The 12,450-nt window shown below is 45.9% G+C and overlaps 1 pseudogene; it reads left to right on the top strand.

Moving 5' to 3' along the window:
* Positions 1 to 5,730: 5,730 nt before the first annotated feature.
* LOC128846022 (olfactory receptor 11A1-like) lies at positions 5,731 to 6,771 on the top strand (annotated as a pseudogene).
* Positions 6,772 to 12,450: the final 5,679 nt, after the last annotated feature.

The raw sequence follows: 12,450 nt of genomic DNA, 5'->3' as shown, positions 1-12,450 counted from the left end.
GGGCTGGCTGCTGGGGCTGAGTAGGGACTGAACCCAGAGAGGGCTGCAGGAAGATAATGTCTCCAGGGAGGAAGCCCTGGAAATATGGCCACATACCAGGGCCAGAACTACTTAAAGACTGAGCCTGGGAAGGGCTAGAGAGACACCACCAGAGGGGTACTGAGGGCTGAGTCACTAAAATGTTGCCTGAGAACCACCAAAACTAAAAGACTGCAGACACACCCAACCAGAGGGGACACTTGTGAGCGGTGGGTGCCAACCCCATTACAATCCCATTGTAGGCAATCTCATCATACCATCCCCTCCCTAAACTTACCAAACTCAGTCTTGAAATAAATATGTTTTCCCTCCTCATTACTCCCTGTGGAAGGCCATTCCAGAATTTCACTCCCCTGATGGTTAGAAACTGCCACTTTGCCTATATTGATGTGCCATCATTGACCCTTAACTTAAATAACTCCTCTTCCACCCTGGTGTATATCCCTCTGAAGTATTTATAGAAAACAATCATATCATAAATTATTAGGGTTGGAAGGGAACTCATCTAGTATAACCCCCTGCTCAAAGCAGGGCCAATCCCCAACTAAATCCCCACATGGCCCCCTCAAGATTGAGCTCACAACCCTGGGTTTAGGAGGCCAATGCTCAAACCACCGAGCTATCGCTATCCCTTCTCCCCCCCGTTCATTTTGTTGACACTAGCTTAATAATAATAATTAATAAACAACTAAAATGAAAATGGCTGCATATTAATAATTACTTTTCTATGGAACTAATTCATTACTGATTATTTTGGAAATAATTTTAATAAATTATTCTGAAGAAAGAAAGAAAAATTAAAAAGTTAAAAAATATATAACTCAAGGTAATTTTAAAATAATTTTTCCATCTAGTCTCATAACTGTTTCATATATTCTGTTTTGCATTTACATTAATTGATTTTCTTCACAAAATACATTTCCCCCTAAAATATTGTTATGGCAGGCGTCAATAGGTGTAGCTGCTGCAGTCTTACAAGATCTTTTGCTTTGTGTGGAAGCTGTTTGCGATCTTTGAAGTAATTCTCTCTTGTTATTAATTTGGTGATGTAGTTTCTTTTGAAGGGAACTCTTGCAAATAGCAACAAATTTTTCTTTACCTAGAGGAAATTTCTGGGGCAGAATTACTCTGTGTGAATCAGGTGTTGTTTGTGGGGCTGAGATTTGATAACAGGGATTGCCTATGTGCTGTTTCTGACCACCTCTGTTCCAGGTCAGGTGTATATAGTGTAAATAAAAAAATTTAAACATAAAATCTATTTAACTGTTGTCTCCAAAGGGAATTCAACCTGCATAGGGTCTCATCGTCTCATAGATAGATAGATAGATGTAGCAGTAAGTGGATGGGTGTGGAAGGGAATGGATAGATATATTAGTGAATGGGTGGGTGGGTATGGGGACAGACAGATGGCGTGGGGAGAGTGTATGATGACAAACAGCCAGAAGTCACATTTTCCCCTTCTTCAGCGGTTGGGCCTACCTCGGTAGGCAACTGCAAGGCCTTATAGGAATTGTAGTACAGAAAGTAGGAAAGACAACTGCTCCAGATTATCTTCCATGCATCTCTGCTGCAAAACTGATTCTAACATGCATGTGATATGTCCACAGATGCCCCACACAAATCCTTAGGGACAATGGAGTAGAGACAGCTGTTCACACTAAGAAGGATAACTAGGAGTTTTAAAGAAGCCTGATTTTTATTGAGATTTTGATGCTGAACTCATTTAGTCCCTTTAGAAAACCCCACCTGTGTGTCTCATTCAGAAGGGCATTACTGCTGTTCTATGCTACAGTATCTCCATTGATTAGAGGGACTCATATCTGGTACACGGTTGGTTGCTTTCATATAAGCTAGCTCATGGTAGATGGTCATGTTTGTGAGAAAGTAACTGTGAAACCCTGGCACACCCATATTCACCACTGTCATATAATTATGATATGTTTTGGACAAGGTATGCCTTGTGAGGTATCATTCTAAAAGTCTGGATCTGCTACACATTAGTATCTCATTGGATTGTATGTGCTATCATCGTATGTGAAGTTATGAAGTTTGGCTATGTATGTGCTACTGAAACGTGAGGTTGAGAACAACCACAAGCAGCCTTTCAGGTACAATAAAAAGGCCAAACAATGTTAATGGCTGATAAGAATAATAGAATCATAGAATATCAGGGTAGGAAGGGACCTCAGGAGGTCATCTAGTCCAACCCCCTGCTCAAAGCAGGACCAATATCCAACTAAATCATCCCAACAAGGGCTTTGTCAAGCCTGACCTTAAAAAACTCTAAGGAAGGGGATTCCACCACCTCCCCAGGTAACCCATTCCAGTGATTCACCACCCTCCTAGTGAAAAAGTTTTTCCTAATATCCAACCTAAACCTCCCCCACTGCAACTTGAGACCATTATTCCTTATTCTGTCATCTAGTACCACAGAGAACAGTCTAGATCCATCCTCTTTAGAACCCCCTTTCAGGTAGTTGAAAACAGCTATCAAATTCCCCCTCATTTTTCTCTTCTGCAGACTAAATAATCCCAGTTCCCTCAGCCTCTCCTCATAAGTCATGTGCTCCAGCCCCCTAATCATTTTGAGGAAATCTTGAGGAAATGCACACAAGCACAAGGATTACACCAGAAATTGGGTACAATACTCAACGGGTAGTGATCAATGGCTCCATGTCTAGTTGGCAGCTGATTTCAAGTGGAGTGCCCCAGGGGTCGGTCCTGGGGCCGGTTTTGTTCCATATCTTCATTAATGATCTGGAGGATGGCGTGGACTGTACTGTCAGCAAGTTTGCAGATGACACTAAACTGGGAGGAGTGGTAGATACACTCGAGGGTAGGGATAGGATACAGAGGGACCTAGACAAATTGGAGGATTGGGACAAAAGAAACCTGATGAGGTTCAACAAGGACAAGTGCAGAGTCCTGCACTTAGGACGGAAGAATCCCATGCACTGTTACAGACTAGGGACCGAATGGCTAGGCAGCAGTTCTGTAGAAAAGGACCTCGGGGTTACAGTGGATGATAAGCTGGATATGAATCAACAGTGTTCACTTGTTGCCAAGAAGGCTAAAGGCATTTTGGGCTGTATAAGTAGGGGCATTGCCAGCAGATCGAGGGATGTGATCATTCCCCTCTATTCGACATTGGTGAGGCCTCATCTGGAGTACTGGTATCAAGTATCAGGGGATAGCCGTGTTAGTCTGAATATACAAAATCAACAAGGGGTCTGGTGGCACCTTAAAGACTAACAGATTTACTTGGGTATAAGCTTTCATGGGTAAAAACCTCACTTCTTCAGATGCATAGAGTGAAAGTTACAGATGCAGGAATTATATACTGACACATGGAGAGCAGGGAGTTACTTCACAAGTGGAGAACCAGTGTTGACAGGGCCAATTCAATCAAGGTGGATGTAGTCCACTCCCAATAATAGATAAGGAGGTATCAATTCCAGGAGAGGAAAAGCTGCTTCTGTAATGAGCCAGCCACTCCCATTCCCTTTTCAAGCCCAGATTAATGGTGTTAAATTTGCAAATGAATTTTAGTTCTGCTGTTTCTCTTTGAAGTCTGTTTCTGAAGTTTTTTGTTCAATGATAGTGACTTTTAAATCTGTAATAGAATGACCAGGGAGATTGAAGTGTTCACTTACCGGCTTTTGTATGTTACCATTCCTGATGTCCGATTTGTGTCCATTTATTCTTTTGTGGAGGGACAGTCCGGTTTGGCCAATGTACATGGCAGAGGGGCATTGCTGGCACATGATGGCATGTATAACATTAGTGGATGTGCAGGTGAATGAGCCCTTGATGGTGTGGCTGATGTGGTTGGGTCCTCTGATGGTGTCGCCAGACTAGATATGGGGACAGAGTAGGCAACGAGGTTTGCTACAGGGATTGGTTCCTGGGTTGGTGTTTCTGTGGTGTGGTGTGTAGTTGTTGGTGAGTATTTGCTTCAGGTTGGGGGGTTGTATGTAGGCGAGGACTGGCCTGCTTCCCAAGGTTTGTGAGAGTGAGGAATCATTTTCCAGGATAGGTTGCAGATTGTGTAGATCTTGTAGGTGTTTGTCTCTGTCTGAGGGGTTGGAGCAAATTCGGTTGTATCTTAGGGCTTGGCTGTAGACAATGGATCGTGTGATGTGTCTTGGATGGAAGCTGGAGGCATGTAGGTACGTATAGCGGTCAGTAGGTTTCCAGTATAGAGTGGTGTTTATGTGACCATCACTTATTTGCACTGTAGTGTCCAGGAAGTGGATCTCTTGTGTGGACTGGTCCAGGCTGAGGTTGATGGTGGGGTGGAAATTGTTGAAGTCCAGGTGGAATTCTTCAAGGGTCTCCTTTCCATGGGTCCATATGATGAAGATGTCATCAATGTAGCACAAGTAGAGGAGGGGCACTAGGGGACGAGAGCTGAGGAAGCGTTGTTCTATGTCAGCCATAAAAATGTTGGCGTACTGTGGGGCCATGCGGGTACCCATAGCAGTGCCTCTGACTTGAAGGTATCAGTTGTCCCCAAATCTAAAGTGGTTGTGGGTAAGGACAAAGTCACATTAGCTATCCTCCAGTCATTTGGTACAGAAGCTGATTCAAATGGTATGTTACAAACTACAGTTAATAGTTCTGCAATTTCACATTTGAGTTCTTATTACAGTTTAGTTTATCAATTTGTTCCCAAACCTCCTCTAATAATACCTCAATCTGGGACAGTTCCTCAGATTTCTCACCTAGAAAGAATGGCTCAGTTTGGAGAATCTCCCTCACCTCCTCAGCCATGAAGACTGATGCAAAGAATTCATTTAGTTTTGCTACAATGGTCTTATCCCCCTTGAGTGCTCCTTTAGCATCTCCATTGTCCAGTGGCCCTACTGGTTGTTTAGCAGGCTTCCAGTTTCTGATATACTGAAAAAATATGTTACTTTTTCAGTCTTTGGCTAGCTGGTATTCAGATGCTTTTATGGCCTTCCTAATTATATTTTTACACTTCACTTGCCAGAGTTTATGATCCTTTATATTTTTTCTCAAGAGGATTTAACTTCTACTTTTTAAAGGATGGCTTTTTGACTCAAACTGATTCTTTTTACTTTGTTGTTTAACAATGATGACACTTTTTTGGTCCTCTTACTATGTTTTTAAATTTGAGGTATACATTTAATTTAAGCCTCTATTATGGTGTCTTTAAAAACTTTCCATGCAGTTTTGAAAAAAATTAGGAAAGCTCTGAAAAGAATGTGTGTTGTCAAACATATAATTTTTGACAAATCTGGAGAAATTGAGGAGCAAATATAAAAGTTTGATGTGACTGTCAGACATGTTTAGTATCTCTTCCTAGAGTATATTCAAAGTTGTGTGGTCTCATAGCAGTATGATAATGCCTAGAAGTGATAAAGCAATCATTATCATAGATATTAAAGAACTTTCTAAGTATCTTTATCTCCATTTTACACAAGAGCAACTGAGCTTATGTACAGAGTTCATTTTATAAATCTTAACTTATATTAAGATAACGATAGGTGGTAATATCATCAACTATTTCACAGTGGAGGGAAGAGTGTCCCACCCAGAATGCCTCTACCATCTGGCATCTTGACCCAGTCATTAGGATGGCAACCAACAGGGGGACACTGGAGTTAAAATGTTGACTCCTTTGAATGTTAGACTATAAACTGTAGTATTTGTTTTTATTTCGCCCAGATGAAACCTTCTGCAAGCAAACAACAGGGTAATGAAACGATCATCACAGAATTCATCCTCCTGGGATTTGGGACTCTCACTCAACTGCATATCCTTCTCTTCCTGCTGTTTCTAGTGATCTACATTGTGACCATGGTCGGGAACATCCTCATCATTGCGCTACTTGTGGCTGAGCAGCACCTTCACACCCCTATGTACTTCTTCCTTTGGGAACTTGGCCTGCTTGGAGACCTGCTACACCTCCACCATCCTTCCCAGGATGCTGGCGAGTCTCCTGACTGGGGACAGAACCATCTCTGTTAGAGGCTGCATCACACAATTTTATTTCTGTGGTTCTCTGGCCACCACTGAATGTTCTCTCTTATCTATGATGTCTTATGATCAGTATTTAGCGATATGCAAACCCCTGCATTATGCAGCCCTTATGAACAGCAGATCCTGCATTAAACTAGTGGTTGGGTCTTGGATAGGTGGATTTATATCTATTGCCGTCTTAATATTTATTATGTCCCAATTAACATTCTGTTGCCCCAATGAAGTTGACCATTTCTTTTGTGATTTAACCCCAATAATAAATCTGTCCTGCAGCAACATCCACATGCTGGAAGTTACTGCTTTCATACATTCCTCCATATTCACATTGCCTCCATTTCTATTAACGCTGGCATCCTATGTTTGTATCATCTCCGCCATTCTGAGAATCCCTTCCACCACCGGGAGGCAAAAAGCCTTTTCCACTTGCTCCTCCCACCTCATTCTGGTAACAATTTTCTATGGGACTCTAGTAATTGTGTATTTGCTATCAGGCTCTGATACACTAAGGGACCGAAACAAAGTGTTCTCTGTCTTTATGGAGTCTTGACCCCACTGGTCAACCCCCTCATATAGAGCCTGAAAAACAAGGAGGTGAAGGAAGCCTTGAGGAAAGCTGTCCTTATATTTTTGTCTTTGACAAAATACAGATATTTCAAGATAACAGACATATATATAATGGGACAATCACTGGGATATGAACTTGCAAAGTCTGACTCATGTGAGTAGCCCTAAATTATCTGTGTAAATTATCTGTGCCTGTTGAACTAGTGAATAAGGACATTTTGAATTCAAGAGCAGATTTTTAAGGACACAGTCTGAGTGTTGAGTACTTGTGGTGATGTGATAAAATGAGGGGGGGGGATTAGTACATAAAGCTAAATTCTGAGACATTCAGTGCACCACTTTCCTGCCAATTCACATGCTGTAGTTCTATATCCTAAAATGATTCCATGAGAGAAGGTAAATGTATGGATGTGCCAAGAGTTCTCAGTGATGACTTGGCCTCCATCAGTGTTATTAAAGGTTCCATGGCTACATGTTACATATACATAAATAAAATATATGGAGATATACCTATCTCAAAGAGCTGGAAGGGACCTTGAAAGGTCATTGAGTCCAGTCCCCTTGCCTTCACTAGCAGGACCAAGTATTGATTTTGCCCCAGATCCCTAAATGGCCCCCTCAAGGATTGAATTTACAGCCCTGGGTTTAGCATGCCAATGCTCAAACCACTGAGCTATCCCTCCCCCCATACTCCTGTACTTCATCTGAGATATGGTGGGTCTCTGCCATACAGCCCCAGGAGCAGCCAAAGGAAGGGTTTATGACTCAGGAAGAATGCTCCCCCTATCTTCTTGGCAGCAGTAATTTGCTGCTGGCCTGGTCACTGGGAGTGGAAACTAACATTCTACCATTCCCTGATCTTTTCTGCCCACAGCCTGCCAAATTGGTCCACATCCTTCTTAAAGTAGGGTGTTGCTGCTGCAACGCTAAAGCTGCTGACTGCTGCTGTGTCTGGAGCTCTGACCTCAGCTACACTAACATGGAATGCAGCTTATCAGACCTTGATGTTGTTCATAAAGAAAGACCATAGGCTCGGTTCATTGGTGAAGTTACTCAACCAGGTTTATTTTCGATGAGGCACAGTCCTAGTTCCCCGCCTCAATGGTTACATGTACACTACTACATGTATGCTCACGAGACTGGTACTGGCTCAATAAAGATGCCAGGATCCTGTCCCTTAGGCCAGCACAAAGAGGCTCTTCCTGTGACTTCTCCTTTTATACATTGATAGAAACAAGTTACTTATTACACACCATACACTTTTTGTTACTATCCTGTACCTTGTAACTGCTAGCTCCAATGAAATATCCTCATCCATTATCCTGTCATTCTTTCTTTACCATACGAGGGGTCAGTGTGTTTCTGTACCATCTTCTAGGAATGTGCTTACACAGTTACTTGAGAACTCTGGGTGCTCCTGTACCATTCTCTCAGGTCAGCAATGTGCTTACTTGATGGTTCAATGCTATTTGCCATGCCAGGCCTACTCTGGTTCACAGCCTTTGGTTCACACTGTTGGTTATATCAAGGGCTCCAGCAAGGCCTACATGTGGCACTCAGAACTGGACACAGTACTTCAGCTGAATCCTCACCAGTGCTGAGTACAGCAGCCGTACATCACTCCTGTTAATAAACTCTATAGTGAGACGGTGTGGTTCCCTGCCTCCCCGGAGAGAGATGAGTCCCTCCAGACAACAGAGTGGGCAGAGTCAGGAAGCTCTGAGCCCGCCCCACCCCCCACGAGGGTCAGGCATGGCACAGGAAGTATAAAGGCCCAACCCCAGAGCTCACTGAAAGGGCAGCCACCAGGGAGGCCAGACACCTCCGGCCTAGCTCACGCTTGGGAAACCCCAGCGGCCTGCGGCAAACCTGAGGACTGCCCCGACCTTCCTCGTGCCAGCTACCTAGAGGAGTTGCTGAGCCTGCCCCATGCCAGCCTCCTGGAGGAGTTGCCGAGCCTACCCCTTGCCAGCAATCCCGAGGAACCCATGCTGCTGGACCCCCCTGAGGACACCACCCTGACTCAGGTACCTCAAGAGGGGGAGTCTGGAAGTAGCCCAGGGGCAGCCGACCCTAGTCTGGCTGCAGCACTGCCAGAGCCCATGTCAGTGTGTTGCGGTCAGGATCCCCATTGACACAGCAGTGGGTCGTCTACTGCTGCTAGTGCCCCGGGCTGGGATGCAGTTGAGTGGGAGGGCCTGGGTCCCCCCTGCCACCCAACTCGTGGGTGGCTGTCTCCCCCCCTCCCAGGCCCTTCGGAGCCAAGGGCCTGGGCTTACAGTTATATACTGTTGTTGCTCAGCACCTGCCTGAGGGCCTGAGCACCTGATTCACCATTGGACCGCCCTGACCTAGGGCCTGGGCTCGCTGTGTTTATTTCTACCCTCACAAAGTAGGAAGGAGGAAGAGGAAGACTCCCACGGCCAGACTAAGGCCTGGTCTACACTACGACTTTAATTCGGATTTATCAGCTTTAATTCGAATTAACCCTGTAACCGTCCACACAACGACGCCATTTAATTCGATGTAAAGGGCCCTTTAAATCGATTTCTGTACTCCACCCCAACGAGCGGAGTAGCGCCAAAATCGATTTTAGCAATTCGAATTAGGGTTAGTGTGGCCGCAATTCAATGGTATTGGCCTCCGGGAGCTATCCCACAGTGCATCATTGTGACCGCTCTGGACAGCAATCCGAACTCGGATGCACTGGCCAGGTAGACAGGAAAAGCCCCGCGAACATTTGAACTTCATTTCCTGTTTGCCCAGCGTGGAGAGCACAGGTGACCACAGATACCTCATCAGCACAGGTAACCATGCAGGCTGATAATCGAAAAAGAGCACCAGCATGGACCGTGAGGGAGGTACTGGATCTGATCGCTGTATGGGGAGAGGATTCAGTGCTTGCAGAACTTCGTTCTAAAAGACGAAATGCAAAAACTTTTGAAAAAATTTCCAAGGGCATGATGGAGAGAGGCCACAATAGGGACTCTGAGCAGTGCCGCGTGAAGGTCAAGGAGCTCAGACAAGCCTATCAAAAAACAAAGGAGGCAAACGGTCGCTCCGGGTCAGAGCCGCGGACATGCCGCTACTACGCCGAGCTGCATGCAATTCTAGGGGGGGCTGCCACCACTACCCCACCTTTGTTCGTGGATTCTGGGTCGGGGATAGTCTCGACGCCTGAGGATTCTGCCGATGGGGTAGAGGAGGAGGAGGAGGAGGATGAGCTTGCAGAGAGCACACAGCACTCCATTCTCCCCAACAGCCAGGATCTTTTTCTCACCCTGACTGAAGTACCCTCCCAAGCCTCCCAAGCCAGTACCCAAGACTCTGACCCCATGGAAGGGACCTCAGGTGAGTTTACCTTTTAAAATATAAAACTTGTTTTAAAAGCAAACGGTTTTTAATGATTACTTTGCCTGACTTTGCATTCGCGGTCAGTTCAGCTACTGGAAAAGTCTGTAGCTACTGGAAAAGTCTGTTAACGTGTCTGGGGATGGAGCGGAAATCCTCCAGGGACATCTCCATGAAGCTCTCCTGGAGGTACTCCGAAAGCCTTGCCAGAAGGTTTCTGGGCAGTGCATCCTTATTCCCTCCTCCATGGTAGGACACTTGACCACGCCATGCTTGCAGCAAGTAATCTGGTATCATTGCCTGACAAAGCCTAGCAGCGTATGGTCCCGGTGTTTGCTGGCATTCAAGCAACATCCGTTCTTTATCTTGTTGTGTAATCCTCAGGAGAGTGATATCACTCCTGGTAACCTGGTTGAAATACGGGAACTTAATTAAGGGGACAGAGGTGGCCGTTCCTACTGGGCTGTTTGCCTGTGGCGGAAAATAAATCCTTCCCTGCAGTTAGCCAAGCGCAGATGGGAAATTGGCCCTGAAGTTTTCCGCGTTTGGCTAGCAGGGTTCTTCCCTGTTACCAGCCACGCGGTGGGGGGAGGGTACCGTGATCATCCCAGAGAATTCATGGCGGGGGGGGGTTAGTTTGTTTTCTGGTGCTGCTGAATGTTAACAGAAAAACCGCAGCACTCTACTTGCCTGAAGGGGCCCAGACAAGCCCCCCCACACTGCCCCCCCCCCCAACTGGCTGAGATTGGCCAGGCTTCTGCAGCACTCTACAGGCTATGCTTGGTATGTGGGAAAGGAGGGTGCAGAAGCTGTAAAACAATGGCTTACCATGGCCGCATGCAAGCTGAATTCTGTTGCCCAGACCTGTGATCTCTAGCAGCAAAGCCACAAGCACTCAGCATTAAGAGGCAAAATGCGACCTTGCACAGAAATCACATGTGCTATGTAATGTGAACAGTGTTGGTCACCGTGAAAGAGTATAAGCATTGTTCTGCAAAATGTAGCTTTTAAAACAATTCTCTCTTTTTTCCCCTCCCTACAGCAGCTGCAAATTCCTCAAGCCTCCCTCCTCCATCCCGAAGGTTATCACAGATAAGGCGTCGTAAGAAGACGACGCGGGAGGACATGTTTTCTGAAATTATGCAATCCAGCAGGAGTGACAGAGCTCATCTGAATGAGTGGAAGGAAACAGTTTCAAAGTATAGGAAAGAAGTCAGTGAACGTGAGGAGAGGAGGGACCAACGTGAGGAGAGGAGGGACCAACGTGAGGAGAGGAGAGACGATCGAGATGAGAGATGGCGGCAGGAAGACCAGAGGATGAAGGATGCAACGCTGGGGCTGCTCCGGCGTCTGGTGGAGGTTCAGGAATGGCTGCTGGAAAACAGACTGCCGCTTCAGCCCCTGTTCCACCCTCCCCCCTCCCCATGTTCCGTATCCTCCTCACCCAGACGTGTAAGAACGCGGGGGGGGAGGCTCCGTACACCTTCCCATTCCACCCCAGTAGACAGCCCAAGCAAAAGGCTGTCATTTTTTTAACCTTTTCTTTGTGGCTTTTTCCTTCCCAGCAATCCTCCTCCCAAATACCACCCGGGTTCCCTCCCTCTTTTTCTAATCTATTAATAAAGAATAAATGATTTTTAAATGATAGTGACTTTATTTGGTTTGAAAGAAAGCTGGGGGAAGGGGCAGGGTGGGTTCCTTACAGAAAATCAGTCAGTAAAGGGGGAGGGTTTTCATGAAGGAGAAACAAACAGATATTTCACACGGTAGCCTGGCCAGCCATGAAACTGGTTTTCAAAGCTTCTCTGATGCACAGCGCTTCATGGTGTGATCTTCTAATCGCCCTGGTGTCTGGCTGCGCGTAATCAGCAGCCAGGTGATTTGCCTCAGCCTCCCACCCCGCCATAAAGGTCTCCCCCTTACTTTCACAGAGATTGTGGAGCACACAGCAAGCAGAAATAACAATGGGGAGATTTCTTTGGCTGAGGTCAGAGCGAGTCAATAATGAACGCCAGCGACCTTTTAAACGGCCAAATGCACATTCTACCACCATTCTGCACTTGCTTAGCCTGTAGTTAAACAGCTCCTGACTCCTGTCCAGGCTGCCTGTGTATGGCTTCATAAGCCATGGCATTAAGGGGTAGGCTGGGTCCCCAAGAATAACTATGGGCATTTCAACATCCCCAACGGTTATTTTCTGGTCCGGAAAGTAAGTCCCTTGCTGCAGCCCTTTAAACAGAGTAGTGTTCCTGAAGACGCGAGCGTCATGAACCCTTCCCGCCCAGCCCGCGTTGATGTTGGTGAAACGTCCCTTGTGATCCACAAGTGCTTGCAGCACCATTGAAAAGTACCCCTTGCGGTTTATGTACTCGGTGGCTTGGTGCTCCGGTGCCAAGATAGGGATATGGGTTCCGTCTATTACCCCACCACAGTTAGGGAATCCCATTGCAGCAAAACCATCCACTATAGCCTGCACATTTCCCAGAGTCA

The sequence above is a fragment of the Malaclemys terrapin genome, chromosome 12, assembly GCF_027887155.1.
Source record: "Malaclemys terrapin pileata isolate rMalTer1 chromosome 12, rMalTer1.hap1, whole genome shotgun sequence".
Classification (NCBI taxonomy): Eukaryota; Metazoa; Chordata; order Testudines; family Emydidae; genus Malaclemys; species Malaclemys terrapin.
Note: the sequence above shows the minus strand (reverse complement) of the source record. Positions and strands in the feature narration are given on the sequence as shown.